Source organism: Tenrec ecaudatus, chromosome X (assembly GCF_050624435.1).
Source record: "Tenrec ecaudatus isolate mTenEca1 chromosome X, mTenEca1.hap1, whole genome shotgun sequence".
NCBI classification, from domain to species: Eukaryota; Metazoa; Chordata; class Mammalia; order Afrosoricida; family Tenrecidae; genus Tenrec; species Tenrec ecaudatus.
In genome coordinates this window covers 27750245-27766118 of record NC_134548.1, presented here as the reverse complement: position 1 = coordinate 27766118, position 15874 = coordinate 27750245, and the positions used below count along the sequence as shown (strand labels likewise).

General features: G+C 40.7%; 1 non-coding gene across 1 annotated transcript; it reads left to right on the top strand.

Moving 5' to 3' along the window:
* Positions 1-6248: 6248 nt before the first annotated feature.
* LOC142435505 (small nucleolar RNA SNORA84) lies at positions 6249-6382 on the top strand. Its single transcript, XR_012781549.1, has one exon. It is a non-coding gene; the product is annotated as a small nucleolar RNA SNORA84 (small nucleolar RNA).
* Positions 6383-15874: the final 9492 nt, after the last annotated feature.

Below are 15874 nucleotides of genomic sequence, written 5' to 3'. Positions count from 1 at the left end.
AAGACCTACTTTTTCATTTTGTCACTTTGTTGAGACTTATCAGTTGTTCCCTGTGATTACGGCAAAACATGTTCATTATTACCTGTGAACATTGAAAAACCTGCTTTTTGCCACATACTTTAGGACATATCACTTGCTTGGGTGTCACTGGATTTTTGCAGCCATTTGTAAATTTACATGTACAGAAATAAACTCAGAATTTCTGTAATCGTCCTGGTGAAACAGTGACAGGCAATCCCGGACCCTTGTTTCCAGCAACACAACTGTGGAGAAGACTTAACAGATCCTAGAGACCCTTTGGCTGTTTGTTCTGATAATCCCAAAAGAGGAAGACAAGTGATTTTAGGGCAAAGAGTAGAAAGAAACTTAAACTGAAGAAGAATAGGAACATGGAGAGACGAAAGGAGTCCTAGATTAGTACTCAGGGAGAAGAGCTTTGTTTTACTCTTTGCAATGTAAGCCACCTTGTTTGGGGATTTTCAAAATACTGGCATGAAATTCAAAGGTAAGTCCTACAAGTCTGCATACATTAAAAGAGAAAAACTCACATCTGTGCATCCAGGAGAAGTTAAAAGTAAGACAAGTTTGCTATAAGAATGCATTATTGCCTAGGTCTTATTTTAATCCAATAGGGGAAATTGCTTAGTGTGACAAGACCCAGGGAGCAGAGAAATGCTCCCTCACGTCCAAGCTACAGCATGTAAATTTTATTCTTCAGAGGACTTGCTTAAAAAAGATTACCAGGGGCTTGTTTGTCTCCATTCTCTAAAAAGACAAAGTATTTTATGGGAGCCCTCCAATTACATAGACTATATGTGTGTTTTGTCACAATGCATTGGTGTTTCAAAGTTCCCTGGGGCACTAGAAAGTTAACTGTTTCTGAAGAAAAACCTTTAGCTAACCATGAAGTTTCAGGAAAAAGGGCAAATATTTTTCAAATGGAAAAGCATAGCACGTATTCTCCACCCCATCGTAGCGTCGAAGAAGCTGGATTTGGTCTCAGTGGTTTCCATCAATTCTGATCATGTGTGAGTCAAGGCACCACTACTCATTTGCAGGTCATTGCAGAGGAAAATCTCACATATATACCTATTGCCAGTTTTGTTATAATGAAATCCTTTGCTAGTGTGATTCATATCAATAAAGAATTGAATCCACTGACAACATTATAATCCACGTTTAGAAGACTAAATAAGGGTACCTTACCTAAAACACACGGATCCCTGGTGGCACAGTGAATTAAGCTTTGGACTGCTAACCCCCAAAGTTGGCTGTGCTCACCCACCAGGTGCTCTGAGGAAGAATGATGAGGCAGTGTCTCTAGGTAGAAACGAATAGCCTCAAAGACTCAGTGGAGCCATTCTCCTCTGCCCTACAGGGTGCTGCTGAGTCCATAACAACTTGGCAACAATGAGTCTGGCCAAGGTCGAGAGATGTTATGCACAGTTTTCCTCGGGGCTCAGTGTTCAAGCACTTGGCCGTAACCCATAGGTTGGCAGTTGGAGCCCCCTGGGAAGACTGCACAGAAGGAAAGGCAGTAAAGATTACAGTCTAGGAAATCTACGGGACAGTTTGAGAGCCTGACATACAGAGCCCCTAGCAGTGGAAATCATCTTAATGTTACCCAACACAGGACCTAAAACACACTTTTAATGAGACGAGGATCTCCATTTCTGACCAACACCCCAGCCTCGGGATACATTTGGCCCATCTCTGTCAAGAGTTTTCTTCTTCCAGAGTAGAATGTTAAAGGGGAAGATCTCTGAAGTATTGACTTCTTGTTGCTTTTTTCACGACAATAATTAATTGACCTGATAAGTTGAGCCATGTCACAGAGCAGCAGAGAGCAAGAAAAGATTCTTGTTTTTAAAAAAAAATGTGGTTTCACGTGAAGATTCTCCTTCAAACTTGTCTGGGAAAAGGGAGGAAGGTGAATTCATTTTTTTCTCTCTCTCCATCTTTCTTTTAGTGCCCCCCTGGACCCTCTCCTTCCTCCTTCACTTGATCTTCTTTATTTTTTATGATCGGCTTGAAGGAAAGCCAGACAGACCTTTTGAAAGAGAAAAGTTACTCTTGGTCTTGCATTCAACTATGTACGATGAATAATTTTAGCCAATGTAGCTGATTTCTCCGCCTTTCAGAAACCACCTCTGTTAACTGGGGAGAGCAACCGCAAGGTTAGCGCACATGACAGAGTGGAGAACACAGTCAGTAGACAATAAACTATTAGGAGAAGACACTTCTAAGTCCCTCCCAATAACACTCATTAGGGGATTTTCTTGAAATGCCTTGCTTATGAGCATCACACCATTCCTTACCAAAAAAAAAAAAATGCTGCATTTTTGCTTTTCTACTACACAGAAAAGTAATGAGAAATGAACATTGAACCAGGAATTCGTCTCACAGTAAAATGTGTTCTTTGAGTGGTCCCAGGCTCAACTGGTCTCTGACATGGCCAAAGATTTAAAACATTGAAGTTAGAGGCCAAATCACCTGGGTCAAAGCACACAGTTGGCTTGATTGTGGGTTCAAGAGCGTCTTCTCTTGTTTTAGGTGGCCACCAGAAGGTTTTTCCAATGCTAAGGACTCTGGCCTACCATGGACATGAACTTGGGAATAGGCCCTGAGACGTTGTAGATGATGGTGTTATTGCAGTACGGTCAAATATCTAGGGAAGAGCCTGGGGTCAGCTCATTTACAATAGTCTAATCAATATGCCTAGAAAAGTATGGCACACTTCGGACTAGACTTAAGTGGATTATGGAATGAATACTCACGAGAAACATCATTCTTCACACTGAGCTTAGGTTGCCCTTAGAGTCTGGCGAATTTTGGATGACTGGTGCCCTGAAAACCTTAAAGCAAGGCATTACACTTCAGAATCCACATGCCACATCCAGGTAATTGAGCTTCTTTTAAAGCAAAAGTGCATTTAGTTATGATTCTAATAGTGTTTTGAAAAAAACTATCCAGGATCTCTGACTTTTATTTTAATTATTCAACTTCGGGTTGTCCAGACATTGGCATCTTAACTTCGAAACTTAATCCCACCACTTTCTGGATTTCTTGTTGCTGAAGTCAAGAGAACTTAGAAAGAAAAATAGCTTTATGAAAAGTCTAATAAAGATATCATTATCTTTATCCTTTAAGTAAGACTCTATTTAACTGAAGACCCATATTATCAAATGACTAGGAAAGATTTAAGAAACTACCCTGAATTTAATTTTGTTTCCTTCATTTACACTTTTGCCTTTTTAGCTTCTTATTCTGATATATGAGATCACAGTGCATCTATTTCTCAATTGATGTATTTTTCTGGTGACCCATTTTTCCCCTAATGCCCATTGATCCCCCACATTTATTTTTAAAGCATAATTTCATAAATAACTACAATGCCTCTTGCTATCAGTAGAGGTATTACCATTTTGGCATTGTTCTCAAGACAGCTGCAGGGACATTGAATTGTTTAATGTGGCTCTTCCAGGCAAAGTTTCGAACTCTCACCAAACAACCTTTACCTGTGTGGATCTAATGAGAAGATGGGGGACGATACTGCTTACATTCACCTATGAACAATGGTGTACACAATTCCATAGAGTACCAGCATTCTGTGTATAAAATGAGCCCTCTGAGAAGAAGGAGGAGGGATTTCATCACCAGCAAGAGTCAGGAGTGGATTGTATCTTCTGGGCCCTAAGATCCCTGCACAGTGAACCTCCTGGATTCAGAAGACATCAGTGACATCAGGAGCAGCAGCAGCAGAACCAAGAGCCAGAACATGCAAGAGAGTGGTGGACTGACTGCGCGGCCCACACAGCAAGTAAAGCTCAGTGCTTTCGTGTAAGAAACTGGCTTACAGAGTGGGGCTCCTGTGGGCACATAATTGGGAAGGCTGGGCTTGCTGACCCATGAAAGTAGAGCAGAGTGCCTTCAGGCTGAGGGTCATCGAAGTTGGGTACTTCTAGGTACTTAGTTCAGGGAACTGGGTTCTCTGATCCATGGAGCTTGAGCTGAATTCCTTCTGGTTGAGGAGTCTAGCAGAATGGTGTGCTTTGGGAGCACTTATGAACAGACCTGGAAGACCTTTATAACATGTCATGATGAACAACTGACTTGAGCATTTCTAAGTGGCATTATAATTTGTTAACTTCCATAAAAAAACCTTTGTTTAGTCAGAAATTTTGTCTGTGAGCTCTGTGTAGCCATTGCAATGAATATTAGATCATGGAGAGGTAAACTAGAGAACATTAATTAATGAGGACAACAGTGATGTCCCTGGGGAGATGTAGCAGTGCAAAACACACCAGGTGACACTGTCAGAGGGGTGACATCAAAATGAGTGTCTATAACACTTTGGTGCAGTAATTCAGTGGAAAAAATAATATTTTGTATAAAAATATCCCTGTGGTTAGTTACATTCACAAACATATTTTTCACATATTTATTGGCACATAATCCACATAGCATATAATTCAATCATCAAATAGTATCAAGAATAATTGTACAATCTTTACCATAGTCAATTTTAGAACATTTTATTTCTTCTTCCCCCCTATGATTAAATCACCTTAAAAATGAGTTGTGTAATCACAATAACTTCTCGTGCTCTCTCCCCTTATACCTTTATTGTTCACACCTGAAATCCGCTCGCTCTCCTCATCCTCCCTCCCTTCCCTACACGCCACCCCCCAAAAAGCCTCGCATCAGTTTTTATCTGTATGCATCCACTCCTTGTGTGTTTCACACACGGGCACACCCAAGAGAAACAATAAAGAACAAACACTTTTCATAAACGTGTATCAATATACCTACAAGGCTAAAACTTGATGCAAATTTGCTTTTGAACCAATTAATGCATTCCAAAGGAGCCCTGGGAGCGCACAGCTAAATGTTGAACTGCTAATCCCAAGGTCAGTGGTTCAAACCCACCAGACACTCTGTGGGAGACAGATGAGGCTATTTGTTCCTGCAAACCCTCAGAAACCCCAATATAGGATCAACTCAGTTGCAATGGTTTTTGGATTGTGGGGGCTGGGGAGTGGTTTTGTAATTCACTGCAGCCTGAGCTCTCATTATTACCCAATGCCAAGGACACCTTGAACCCCATGGTTTCGCCTGCCTGAGCTTCGAGCATGCACTCTTGTTTTCGTTGCTTCTGGTGATTTTATCATCACCGATTTTGCCAAATATCCTGTTGTAGCTACGGTATTCTGGTCCTTGGTCCTTGTGAAAGTATATCAGTCACATTTTTTTTAAGAATGGAGTATTAATGAAAAGAAAAAAGGAGAAAACGTTTAAAAGGCTTTTGCTCAGTTAGCTATATGATTATAATGAATAATGTAATAGCCAAAGGTTTTACAAAATGAGATTGTTTTTTAATATTCATTCAAATAAGAGCAATTGAGCACTTGTCAGCTAATTTAGCACTTATGGTAAACGTGTCCGGTCTGGTGCAGGAGGGTGCACATGGGCAGTGGGCTGGAGAGGGGCAGCTGACTCCAGGAATAGCGGCAGTGGGAGAAATAAACTCTAGTGATGCTGTGGTCTCAAGGAAAAAAAAAAGAATGCAGATCTATGGTGATAAGATAACTGCAATTAAGCAAATAATTTAGTCTTTAGGGTAGAGACATTTTCACCCTTCGAGGGCCTAGGTGAAGGTCTGGAGGGGGAACTTCATAGGGAAAAACACTCAAATAAGATAAAAAGACAAAAATCACCCAAGTCTGAAATTATAATACTCTTCTCATTATTTCAGTCAAATTGGAATTCAAATTCTCAATGTATTTATGCAGTCTAAGTGATTAAAATGAAAAATCTGAAGACATCACTGCACCTACCATACTGAAACATACCCCAAAACCTTTTAAAAACCCCACTGTCACTGCTACATATTTAGAACAAAATTAATGTTTTCTGAAATTTTAGTTCATGTTAGACTTTAAAGTGTACATAATGATGATTGGATAAATACCACCTAAGTGGGGAAAAACATTACCATATAATCTATTTCAATTCATAGTGACCCTATAGGACAGAATAGAACCGCCTCTGTGGGTTTCTCAGACTGTAAATCTTTACAGGAGTTGGAAGCCAAGTCTTTCTCCCACCGAGCAGCTGGTGGTCTTGAACTGCTGATCTTGGGGTTAACAGCCCAACCTGTGAGGACTACATCACCAGAGCTCCTTAAATACCACTTAATAACTATTATATTGATGAATTTGTGTTCATGACATGTACCTTATTGTGATGTCCCGTGGTTGCTGGGTGCTCTTGTACAAGTACAGCTTTCCAGTCGATGGCAATGGGCCAGATCAATACTGTGATGTATGCATGGGGGCTGTTTCTTTTCAGCAGCCTCCATAGCCCAGTCACTGGTACATGGAAAAAAATATACATATACCTTAATGTGGAGGGAGGGTGGGGTGAAAAGGGGGAACAGAGTACAAGGATCTACATATAACCTCCTCCCTGGGGGAAGGACAACAGAAAAGTGGGTGAAGGGAGATGTCGGACAGGGCAAGATATGACAAAATAATTTATAAATTATCAAGGGTTCATGAGGGAGGGGGGATCATGGAGGGAGGGGTAAAACTGAGGAGCTGATGCCAGGGGCTTAAGTGGAGAGCAAATGTTTTCACAATGATGAGGGCAATGAATGTACAAATGTGCTTTACACAATTGATATATGTATGGATTGTGATAAGAGTTGTACGAGCCCCTAATAAAATGATTTAAAAAAGGAAACATACCTTATTAAATACCTTTGTAAAATGTCACATTCAAATCAATATTAGCATAGGAGATTTATATTTAGTCTTGATTAGGTTATAGAAACTTTTTGACCCATTTAAGATTCAATCTAAGGACTGGGAAATAATAAAGGGGTTGAAAAGTTGAAAACATACTTTCTTCTTTTATCCCTTCTCTCTTGTATTAATTCTGATTTGAATACAAACTTTTCATGACACGAAGGGTGCTGATTTGAATTCACATGTTCTCATTTTAAAATTTTTGGTGGTTTTAAAAGATGTCTCTCAAAGCAAGTTTCTGGAAGTACTGATTAATTTTCGACACTTGCTTGCACACTTTGAGCGAGTAGCATTTTTTTCATAAATGTAATCTCCTTTTCACTTGCCTAATAATAGCTTATGAGCTCTTTCTGCTCAGCACTGAACTCTGATGTCAGGCTAAGCTAAACCTCGCATAGGTTTCAATATTCAATAGTTTACAATTTATCACATTATTTATATTTAACACAAATTATCACAGGAAAAACTCCCACAGAACCACAGATCTTGATGTTTGTCTCTGTCTTCCAACCCAGAGTAGATTAGATGTTAGAAGGTGTTGCATCCTTATACTGACTTTGTTTAAAATGTGGTGTGTCTCTCAAACCGTTCTTTTCTTCAATTGTTTTGATAAAATTATGCTATCTAAACTTTAAAAAAACTTGTGTTTTAAATCTACAGTTTTCTGTGTGAATTTCAACGGAGAGTCAATGGCTTGTTGATTTCGATCCCTCACGGGTGGGTGGGTGGCACGAAGTATGAAGCACTGGACCCTAGTGGAAAGGTGGGTCGGTCCAACCCACGCAAAGGCAGTTCAGAAGATTGGTGATCGTTAGACAGGCCACCATCTGGAAAACCTGCCTACCTGGGGCACCACGAGTGAGACGGACTCATCAGCAATTAGCAACAAGGTATTTGCTGGGCTTCCTGGGGCAGCTAAAACACGTGGTTCCAAGAGCGCAGCAAGCGTCCCCTACCACCCTGATTATTCTGAGCCAACTATTTGGATATATGGTTGCAAAAAGAAGTTCCTTTAGAAAGATTAGTACCAGGGTTCAATGAAGTGGAGACTAAAGGTGCCCCAAATGACCAGCTTTTCCAAATTTCTCTACAACTCCATTATCCCTGATGTTAGCCACTACTACTCCCCTCGGTATGTCTCACGGTTCCACCCTTCACTGTAACACCTCATGGAAATCACAGACGGAATAGAATGGTTCAGCTGGTTGTAGTGGCTGGTAAGTTCCCAATCCAAAGTTCAGATATTGGCCTGGAGGAGTCTTCTCAATCAATGAAATCGATGCTATTCATTGACAGGGATGGGAGAAACTGATAAACTAGGTCAAGCAATAGACTGCGGGCTCAAGTCCCTGAAGCCAGTAGAGGCAAAGCACACGTAGGCTCGAGAAGAAAGCAAGGTTGGCCACAGCTGTTTAGAGCAGCTACCTGAAGTATCTGAACGTGAAAGACCTCACTTGCTTAACCAGGCAAAGGTTCTACATAGAACCTCCTCCCAAGGAAATGGACAACAGAAAGTGGGTGAAGGGAGACGTCAGACAGTGTAAGATATGACAAAATAATTTATAAATAATCAAGGATTCATGAGGGAGGGGGGAGTGGGGAGGGAGGGGGGAATGAGGGGCTGATATCAAGGGCTCAAGTAGAAAGTAAATGTTTTGAGAATGATGATGGCAACAAATATGCAAATATGCTTCATACAAAGGATGGAAGTAAGGATTGTGATGAGATGTATGAGCCCCCAATAAAATGATTAAAAGAAAAAAAAAGATGGCTGCCTGAAGCAGCAGGCTATTAGAGCAGTAGTAACAGGTGTCTGTTTGGTGTTCATCACTGGCGAATCAGCCCTGCTCAGTTGGGAAGAGTTAGTCACAAAAATGGCATCTTACTCACCTCCAGGACTTTGATAGAGGTGTCTTTTTTTACTCCTTGTGCAGTCCAAAGCTAAGGCTGGGAATGTGTTGATTACTTCTTTGTGTCTTATGTGGGCCGGTCTAGTCTCAGTCAGTTCTGTGAGCCCAGTGTGTTGATTTTCTCAATTAAGCAGGCATCTGCCAGTGTCCCAATTAAGGGAATGGCTTAAAACCAGAAATTAGTTCTTGTTTTTAACACAAACTATGGAGGACGATAGCTAGAAGGCTCATATTTAAGTAATTGGCTAAATCACAGTGGAAAACTCACTGAAATTCTCCTACCTCACTTCCACTTGCTTTTCTCATAAATCAGAATCTCCTTCTGTTGTCTTAGTATTCCAGTAAGCTCCATGAACTTAAGTTCAATGAAGTCCAAACCAATAGAACCGTGGCCCTAGGCCAGAACCATACCATCACCTGGGGACTTCAGGGAAGAGAGAGGGAGTTTGACAACTTGTGTTTGAATAACCCTTTCAGATTGGAGAACTCATACCAAGGCTTGTACTTCTTATTACCCACACTGCCTATGTGGCATTTATAGAGTCAGACCTCAATATTGCATGGGACAGTAACTTTCAGGGATGACTTCAATTCTTAATTCCTCCCTGTATGCATACTCTTATCCTTGAGATTGTGCAGTTCCCCTTACTAAAGAGGTGTAGTCTATTTTCCTCGAGTCTGATACGGGTCTTAGGACATGCTTTGGTTCGTAGTATATTGCGAAAATGATACATGTTCTGCGTGTAGGTCTCAAGAGCTTTTGCCTATTTCTACTTTTTCTCTTAGCTGTAGCAGAGTCCATTCTGCCTGATGGCACCACCATGTGTGCAGAGTCAAACTCTTCCGTAGGATTTTCAAAGCCTTTGGAAAGTAGGTCACCAAACCTGTCTTCCAAGCAATGGGTTTGAATGGCCAACCTTTCAGCTAATAGCTGGTGCAACCCAGTGACCTCTAACCCTTGTCATACAAATAGACCTGGAGTAACCTTCTGGATAATGATTTACACATAGAAAACACTGATTAATGGAGATAGTTGAGGGTTTCTGGTGTTTCTTTGTTAGGAAGAGTTATTGTGATAGGAGCTCACTGAGGCTAAAGAAATACCAACTTTTAAATCTATCTGACCCAGCCTTCCAAACATCTGTTCCTTAATGTCCCCAGCTAATAGGGTCTGGTCTAGCCTTGCACTGTAGACTTAGCAAGTAATTTTTGCAATATCCTTTCTGTTACCAACCTGCACCTGCTGCCCCAAGACCCAATTCTTTCCTTTCAGAATCAGCTAGACATCAGGGCATTGCTCTCCTAGATCATGGAAATGCTTTAAACTCATGAGCAACTTGAAGACAGTGCATTGTACTCAAAGCTAGTTTGATATTTTGAGTAATCGGAAAAAAATCTCAGCGCCTAATTCATGAAGAAGGGACACAAGCTGATTAGGACACATGGATTAGGCAAGTGCCCTATTTCAGTTTATATGAAAGGAAAGGCCACATTTTGCCTAGATCCCCTAACCTAACATTTTTGTTGAGAGGCAAATTGGGATTGGACTATCATCTTTTAGCTAACTTTAAAGATAGCTGATCAATTTTAAGTTCAGCCATCTGTGACTTCACTTTCTTTCCTTCTGCATCTATTTATTTATTTATTTATTGGTCTTCCTACAGTCAAAGCTGCTGAACTGAACTCTGTCTTCCTTTGGAATAATACTTTTCAAATTCTTCCAATGACATGTCTTGAATAGTACCTTACGAAGCAGAAAGAAATGCATTTTCTCCAGCTTTCAGCTCACATTCAGAGACATCTATTTTCTAATTAAACTCTACATGTATCGTTTCTCAGATTGACAGAGCTCGTCATGACAGATTGAATATTTATGGTGAAATTGTATCAATTTCTACAGTTTTCTGGAGTGCCAAGTACAGGGCATTGTACAGAAGTATGTTTTGATGATCATTTAAATACCATTGTTCTTTTCTCTTACATTTGAGTTACTCCCTAAATGCTATGCTAATTGTCTTAAAGAGCTCTTGCCCTTTCTAAAGGTACAGAACTCTCTTGCAAGTTGTAATGTGAACCCTAGGAAAATCAGGTTCAGTGGCTGGCATTAGTTCTCAGCCTTTGGAGGTCTCTAATAACCCTCTGGGTGATTAAGGGTTCATATTTCCTGACCCTACTTCCAGAAATTCAGTACATTTGAGGGTAGGGCTAGGAATCTGCATTTGCAAACATCCACAGGGGTAATTATTAATAATTCTACCCATTAGATTTTAGATCAATAAGAAAACTGCAATACATTCACCTGTAAATATTTTCAAAAGTTACTCATGGTATTCTGCTATAGTTGTTCTAAAGCACGTATAGGATGTATACTTTCAAAGGTACTAGTATATGGCAAGACGCTATTGAAAATATCACATTTTACAAGAGAATAATCATGTGTGTTTTCAAAAAGTCAAATAATCTTCTTCATAACATGGGGTATCAATTCACATAACTTAAATACTAGCCATAAGATCATCAATCATTTGAGGATGGTCAGGACTATGCTGGGTATACAAAGAGGCATCAGAGGGACCCTATAATTTACAATGTATTTATAATTGTACATCTCAGAGCACTTGTACCCCATGAGGTGATCTATGTGAGATCACATTTAAGCTATAAAGTGTCATGGTCCTACATACAAAAGATATTGGAATTGGAGCACGTAGAAGAGGATTTTAGAATGATTTCTTCACCAGTGGGCATTCTGATAAGTGGGTGCTGTTGAGCTGGACAAGGCATAGAGAGTGTTGATGCAAGTGAGATATGAAACAACAATAATTTTTGAGAAATAGAACAGCATGTCTTTCTAAGCTATGTGTCAGGATGAATCTAACATATCTATAAAATGATGAATAGCCCCAGGCATTTACTTTCAAAAGATCCGGGAAGCATTAGACCGAATATTTCTGAGAATCCTTGATACCCAGCTCTCTTGTGAATGTCAAGGACTGAACTGTCTGTGAAGTACCTCATGACAAAAGGTGATGGTACATGAAAACAATGTCTCCCCAAAGCAATTTCATATTAGATGGCTATTATAAGTTTGAGATGATGCCTGTGGAAATGACTTTGAACATTCTATATTGTTACAACTAAAAATGGGATGGCTATCATTATGATTGCAGGAGCCTTGGTGGCATTGTGGGATAAGCATTGGACTGCTTCCCGCAAGGTCAGTCGTTTAAACCCACCAGCTGCTCTCTCTGGGAAAGTGGAGGCTATCTGCTCCCATAAAGATTTACAGCCTTGGAAACCCTATATGAGACCACTAGTGGCCAGAACAGATTCCATGGCAGGGAGTAGGTATCATTATGAAATATTGCAGTCCAAGGCTTCACCTAAGATTAGGTCTTACCTGTATAATGTAAGCTAATGTCTAACTGAGTCATTCTTTTATTGATAACGTGATATTATGGGAAGTTTGCCTCTCCAAAATAATTTACTTTTATTTACAGGGATGCACTATTGTACTAAGGATCCCTGGTGGTTGAGCACTGGGTTGCAATCTGATTGATAGGTCATTAGTTCCAACTCACTCACCACTTCTTGGGAGAAAGACAAGGCTTTCTGCTCCCGTGAAGATTTATAGTCTCAAAAATCTCCAAGGAGCAATTCTGCTCTGTCCCATGGGGTTGATATGTGTAGAGGTCGACTTGATGGCCCAAGGTTGGTTAGGTTTGGCCATTGCATTGTACTGAAAATCCAACGCATGCCAAAGGGTCATGGAACCCATGTTTTCCTTGGCCCTTCAGTTTGGGTTGGGATAGAATGGAGAATGAAGTTTGATCAGACACATGGACCAAATGTCTGGAAGTGCTTTCAAATGTTACATGTCTCTGAGTTAACAACAACTAAAACTAACATTTGATGATTTTAACATTTTCCTCCCTTATTGTGCTGCCTGAGAGTGTTAGCTGAACCTTTGAAAGAACTTTGAACAAAGAAGAGACACTTCACTAGTTTGAGAAAATTGTTGCCTAAACCAATTCTATTATATGATCAAAATCTTGTCCCAAAAGATAATTATTTTAGAAAACTCGAGAAAATGCTGCCAATGAAAAAATAGGTGAGATGAACTGAGTTACCCAGCATCATTTTTCATGCTCATCTGGAAGTACACTTGATGCAAGGGTGTCATATCAACCTCAATAATGGCATTCCTCCATATTTTCAGGCAAGAAAACCTGTGAAAGCCAGAACTTGTGTGAAGCAGATGTATGCCAGAGAAGCCAAACAAATATTTCCCACTAATTCAAGTGATATAAGAATGATAAGACTGCACTCTGTCAAAGGTTGAAAACTTGGGAGACCCCGAATTAAGGTATTCCCATAGAGTTCCAGCTCTCCCGAGTTTCACTGGATGTGTCCATGGAAACTAGAGCACAGTTGTGTTCCCTCAATTCTCTTGTCCTTTCACTCGTTTAACAGAAAGTCATTGAGTGCCTGCATATTGTCAACTATTATTCTGGGTTCTAGGGTACAGCTGAGAAAAAGGTAGACACTATTTGTGCTGATATCGGATGTTGAACCCCAATAAATTCTTTTGCATCTGCTGTTGTGTTGTTCGGTGCTGTGTTAGTCTAGGTACTTTAGAGAAACAAATCCACAGAAACTCATGTATAAAAGAGAGTTTTATATAAAGGTTAAGTGCACATCAAGAAAACATCCCAACCCAGTGCTCCCCAAGCCCACAAGTCCAACATTAACCCACATTTCCAACACCAATCCACAAAGTCCTCCTCCATCTCACAAAATGGACGCAATGATGCCAACCGCAGAAGGAAAGTCAAGTCAGTGAATGTGTAAACATTTCAGCACTGGCAGGGGTCTCCACAAGGGTGCTCCAGCACCCAGGGCTGCATCGGGGCGGGGGGGGGGGGAGTAGGTCCATGCGGCTTCTCCTCAGGGATGTCTTTCAGGAAGTGAGCCTTGCCAGCTAAAGCAGGGAACTGACTAAGGCAGCTGCACCCTGGCCTGACCATCAGAATGCAAGAGATTCAATAACTCAAAAGGCGAGGCTCACTGAGCCATTTATTCCTCCGCCCTTCAATTAACCCCACATGTGTTTATCGTCCAGGTTGACACAATAAACTAACTTCCTCAGGGGCCATCGAGTTGTCTCCGGCAACTTATGTACATCGGAACGAAACATTGGACGATCCTATGCCATTCTCACAAGTGTTCTTATGTTTGAGCCCATCAATGCAGCCCCTGGGTCTTTCCATCTTGTTGAAGGTTCTTACCTTTCCACTGCCCCTCTAATTTATTGAGCATAATCGCCTTCTCTAGGGAGCAGTCTCTCCTAACATGTTCAAAGTACATGAGATGAAGGTTCGCTACCCTGGCCTCTAAGGAGCATTTTGTCTGGAATTGCGAGACAGATGTGTTTGTTCTTTTGGCACTCCGTGATGATTTTCTATATTCTTTACCACCACCATAAGTTAAATGCATCAGTTCTTCTTGGGTCTTCCCTATTCAATGGCCATCTTTCACATGCATATGGGTCAACGGGAAATACCATGACTTGGGTGAGGCGCACCTTAGTACTCAAAGTAACATCCTTGCTCTTCAAGTTCTTGTGCAACAGATTTACCTAATGCAACATGTCTTTAGAACTCTTGACTGACGTCCATGAGCATTGATTGTGGATCCAAACAAGATGAAATCCTGGACAAAGTCTGTCTTTGCTCCATTAATCATGTTACCTGATTATCTAGTTGTGAAGACCAGTTCCGGCACTGCAGTGTAACAATACATGAGTGTGTGTCACTTAGAATTGAGAACCAGACTTGTGGCAGAAGTGTGCTCATCTACATTGATTCTGGAATTTCCCATGCCCAGGGGGACACTATCAGACCGGACATAAGCAGAGACTTGACTGGTTCCTGGCACTGAGGCTTTTCCTTTGCTGCTCTTTGTAATCCTGAGCCCACCAGGTGAAAAAGACTCAGCCAGCCTCCTGCAGGACGGGACGCCATTGGAGAAGCCTATTGGAGAGCAGAACACTCCCAGCTGAAGCCTGCTATACAAACCAGTGTGACAACTGCCAAAGGAGTGAGCTAAGCTATCTTAACAGAAACGCCTGCTGACAGCAGAGATTGGGTGAGTTAGCCTACACCATGACTACTCACCTGGACCACAGAAATGTGAGAAACAATAAGTGCTTATTGTTTGAATTCAGTCAGCTGCAGGTGATTTGTTATGTAGCAAAAGCTAAGCAATATCTGGTTTCCACATAGAAAAGAGTGAACTTGGACCCCTACGTTTTACTCTAAGGAGCCCTGGTGGTACAGTGTTTAATTACTCAGCTACTAACCAACAGGTCTGTTATTTGAACTCACCAGCTCCTCCATGAATGAAAAGAACTGGTCTTGTGCTCCCATCCTGACTTTGTTTTAGTTTTTCACTGCCATGGAGTCAATGCTAAGTGGCTGCTGGTTTCAAACAGCTGATCTTCTGGCTTGCAGCCCAACATGTAACCACCATGTTACTACAGCTCCTCCTGGAAAGGTTACAATCTTGGAAATAGTATGGGACAGTTCTACTCTGCCATGAATCATAATTGACTTGAAGGCACACAACACCACTACCTCATATCATATGAAAAATTAACTCGAAATAGATCAATTATAACAGTTGAAATTATATAACTCTTAGAAGAAAATGTAAGACTCAAATATGTATGACATTGAATTAGGCAAGGGTTTCAGAAAACATGAGCAACAAAGGAGAATATAAAACAGACATCACCAATACAAGGAGATGTTGCACTTCTCCGGGAGCCAATGCTGTAGTAATCTAGGCTGGCCACATACAGGTTATGTGACATTAGGCAAGTTACTTACCTAGGTGAGCTTTCCTTTTTTTATATATCAAGTAATGATCCCATTTATACCTAAGGTTCTTTTGAAAATTAATGCATTAAGTTGTAAATTCTTAAAAGGTAGTTTAGCATATATCCTACACAGGGGTCTTCAAAAAGTTCACAGGGAAAATTCAATTTTAATTGCATTTTCCCATGAATTTCTTGAAGCCCCCCTCATTTAAGAAGATAACAGTTGTTTCTTTTATAGTTTGTGCTTAATTCACATTCTCTATAAATTACAGAGG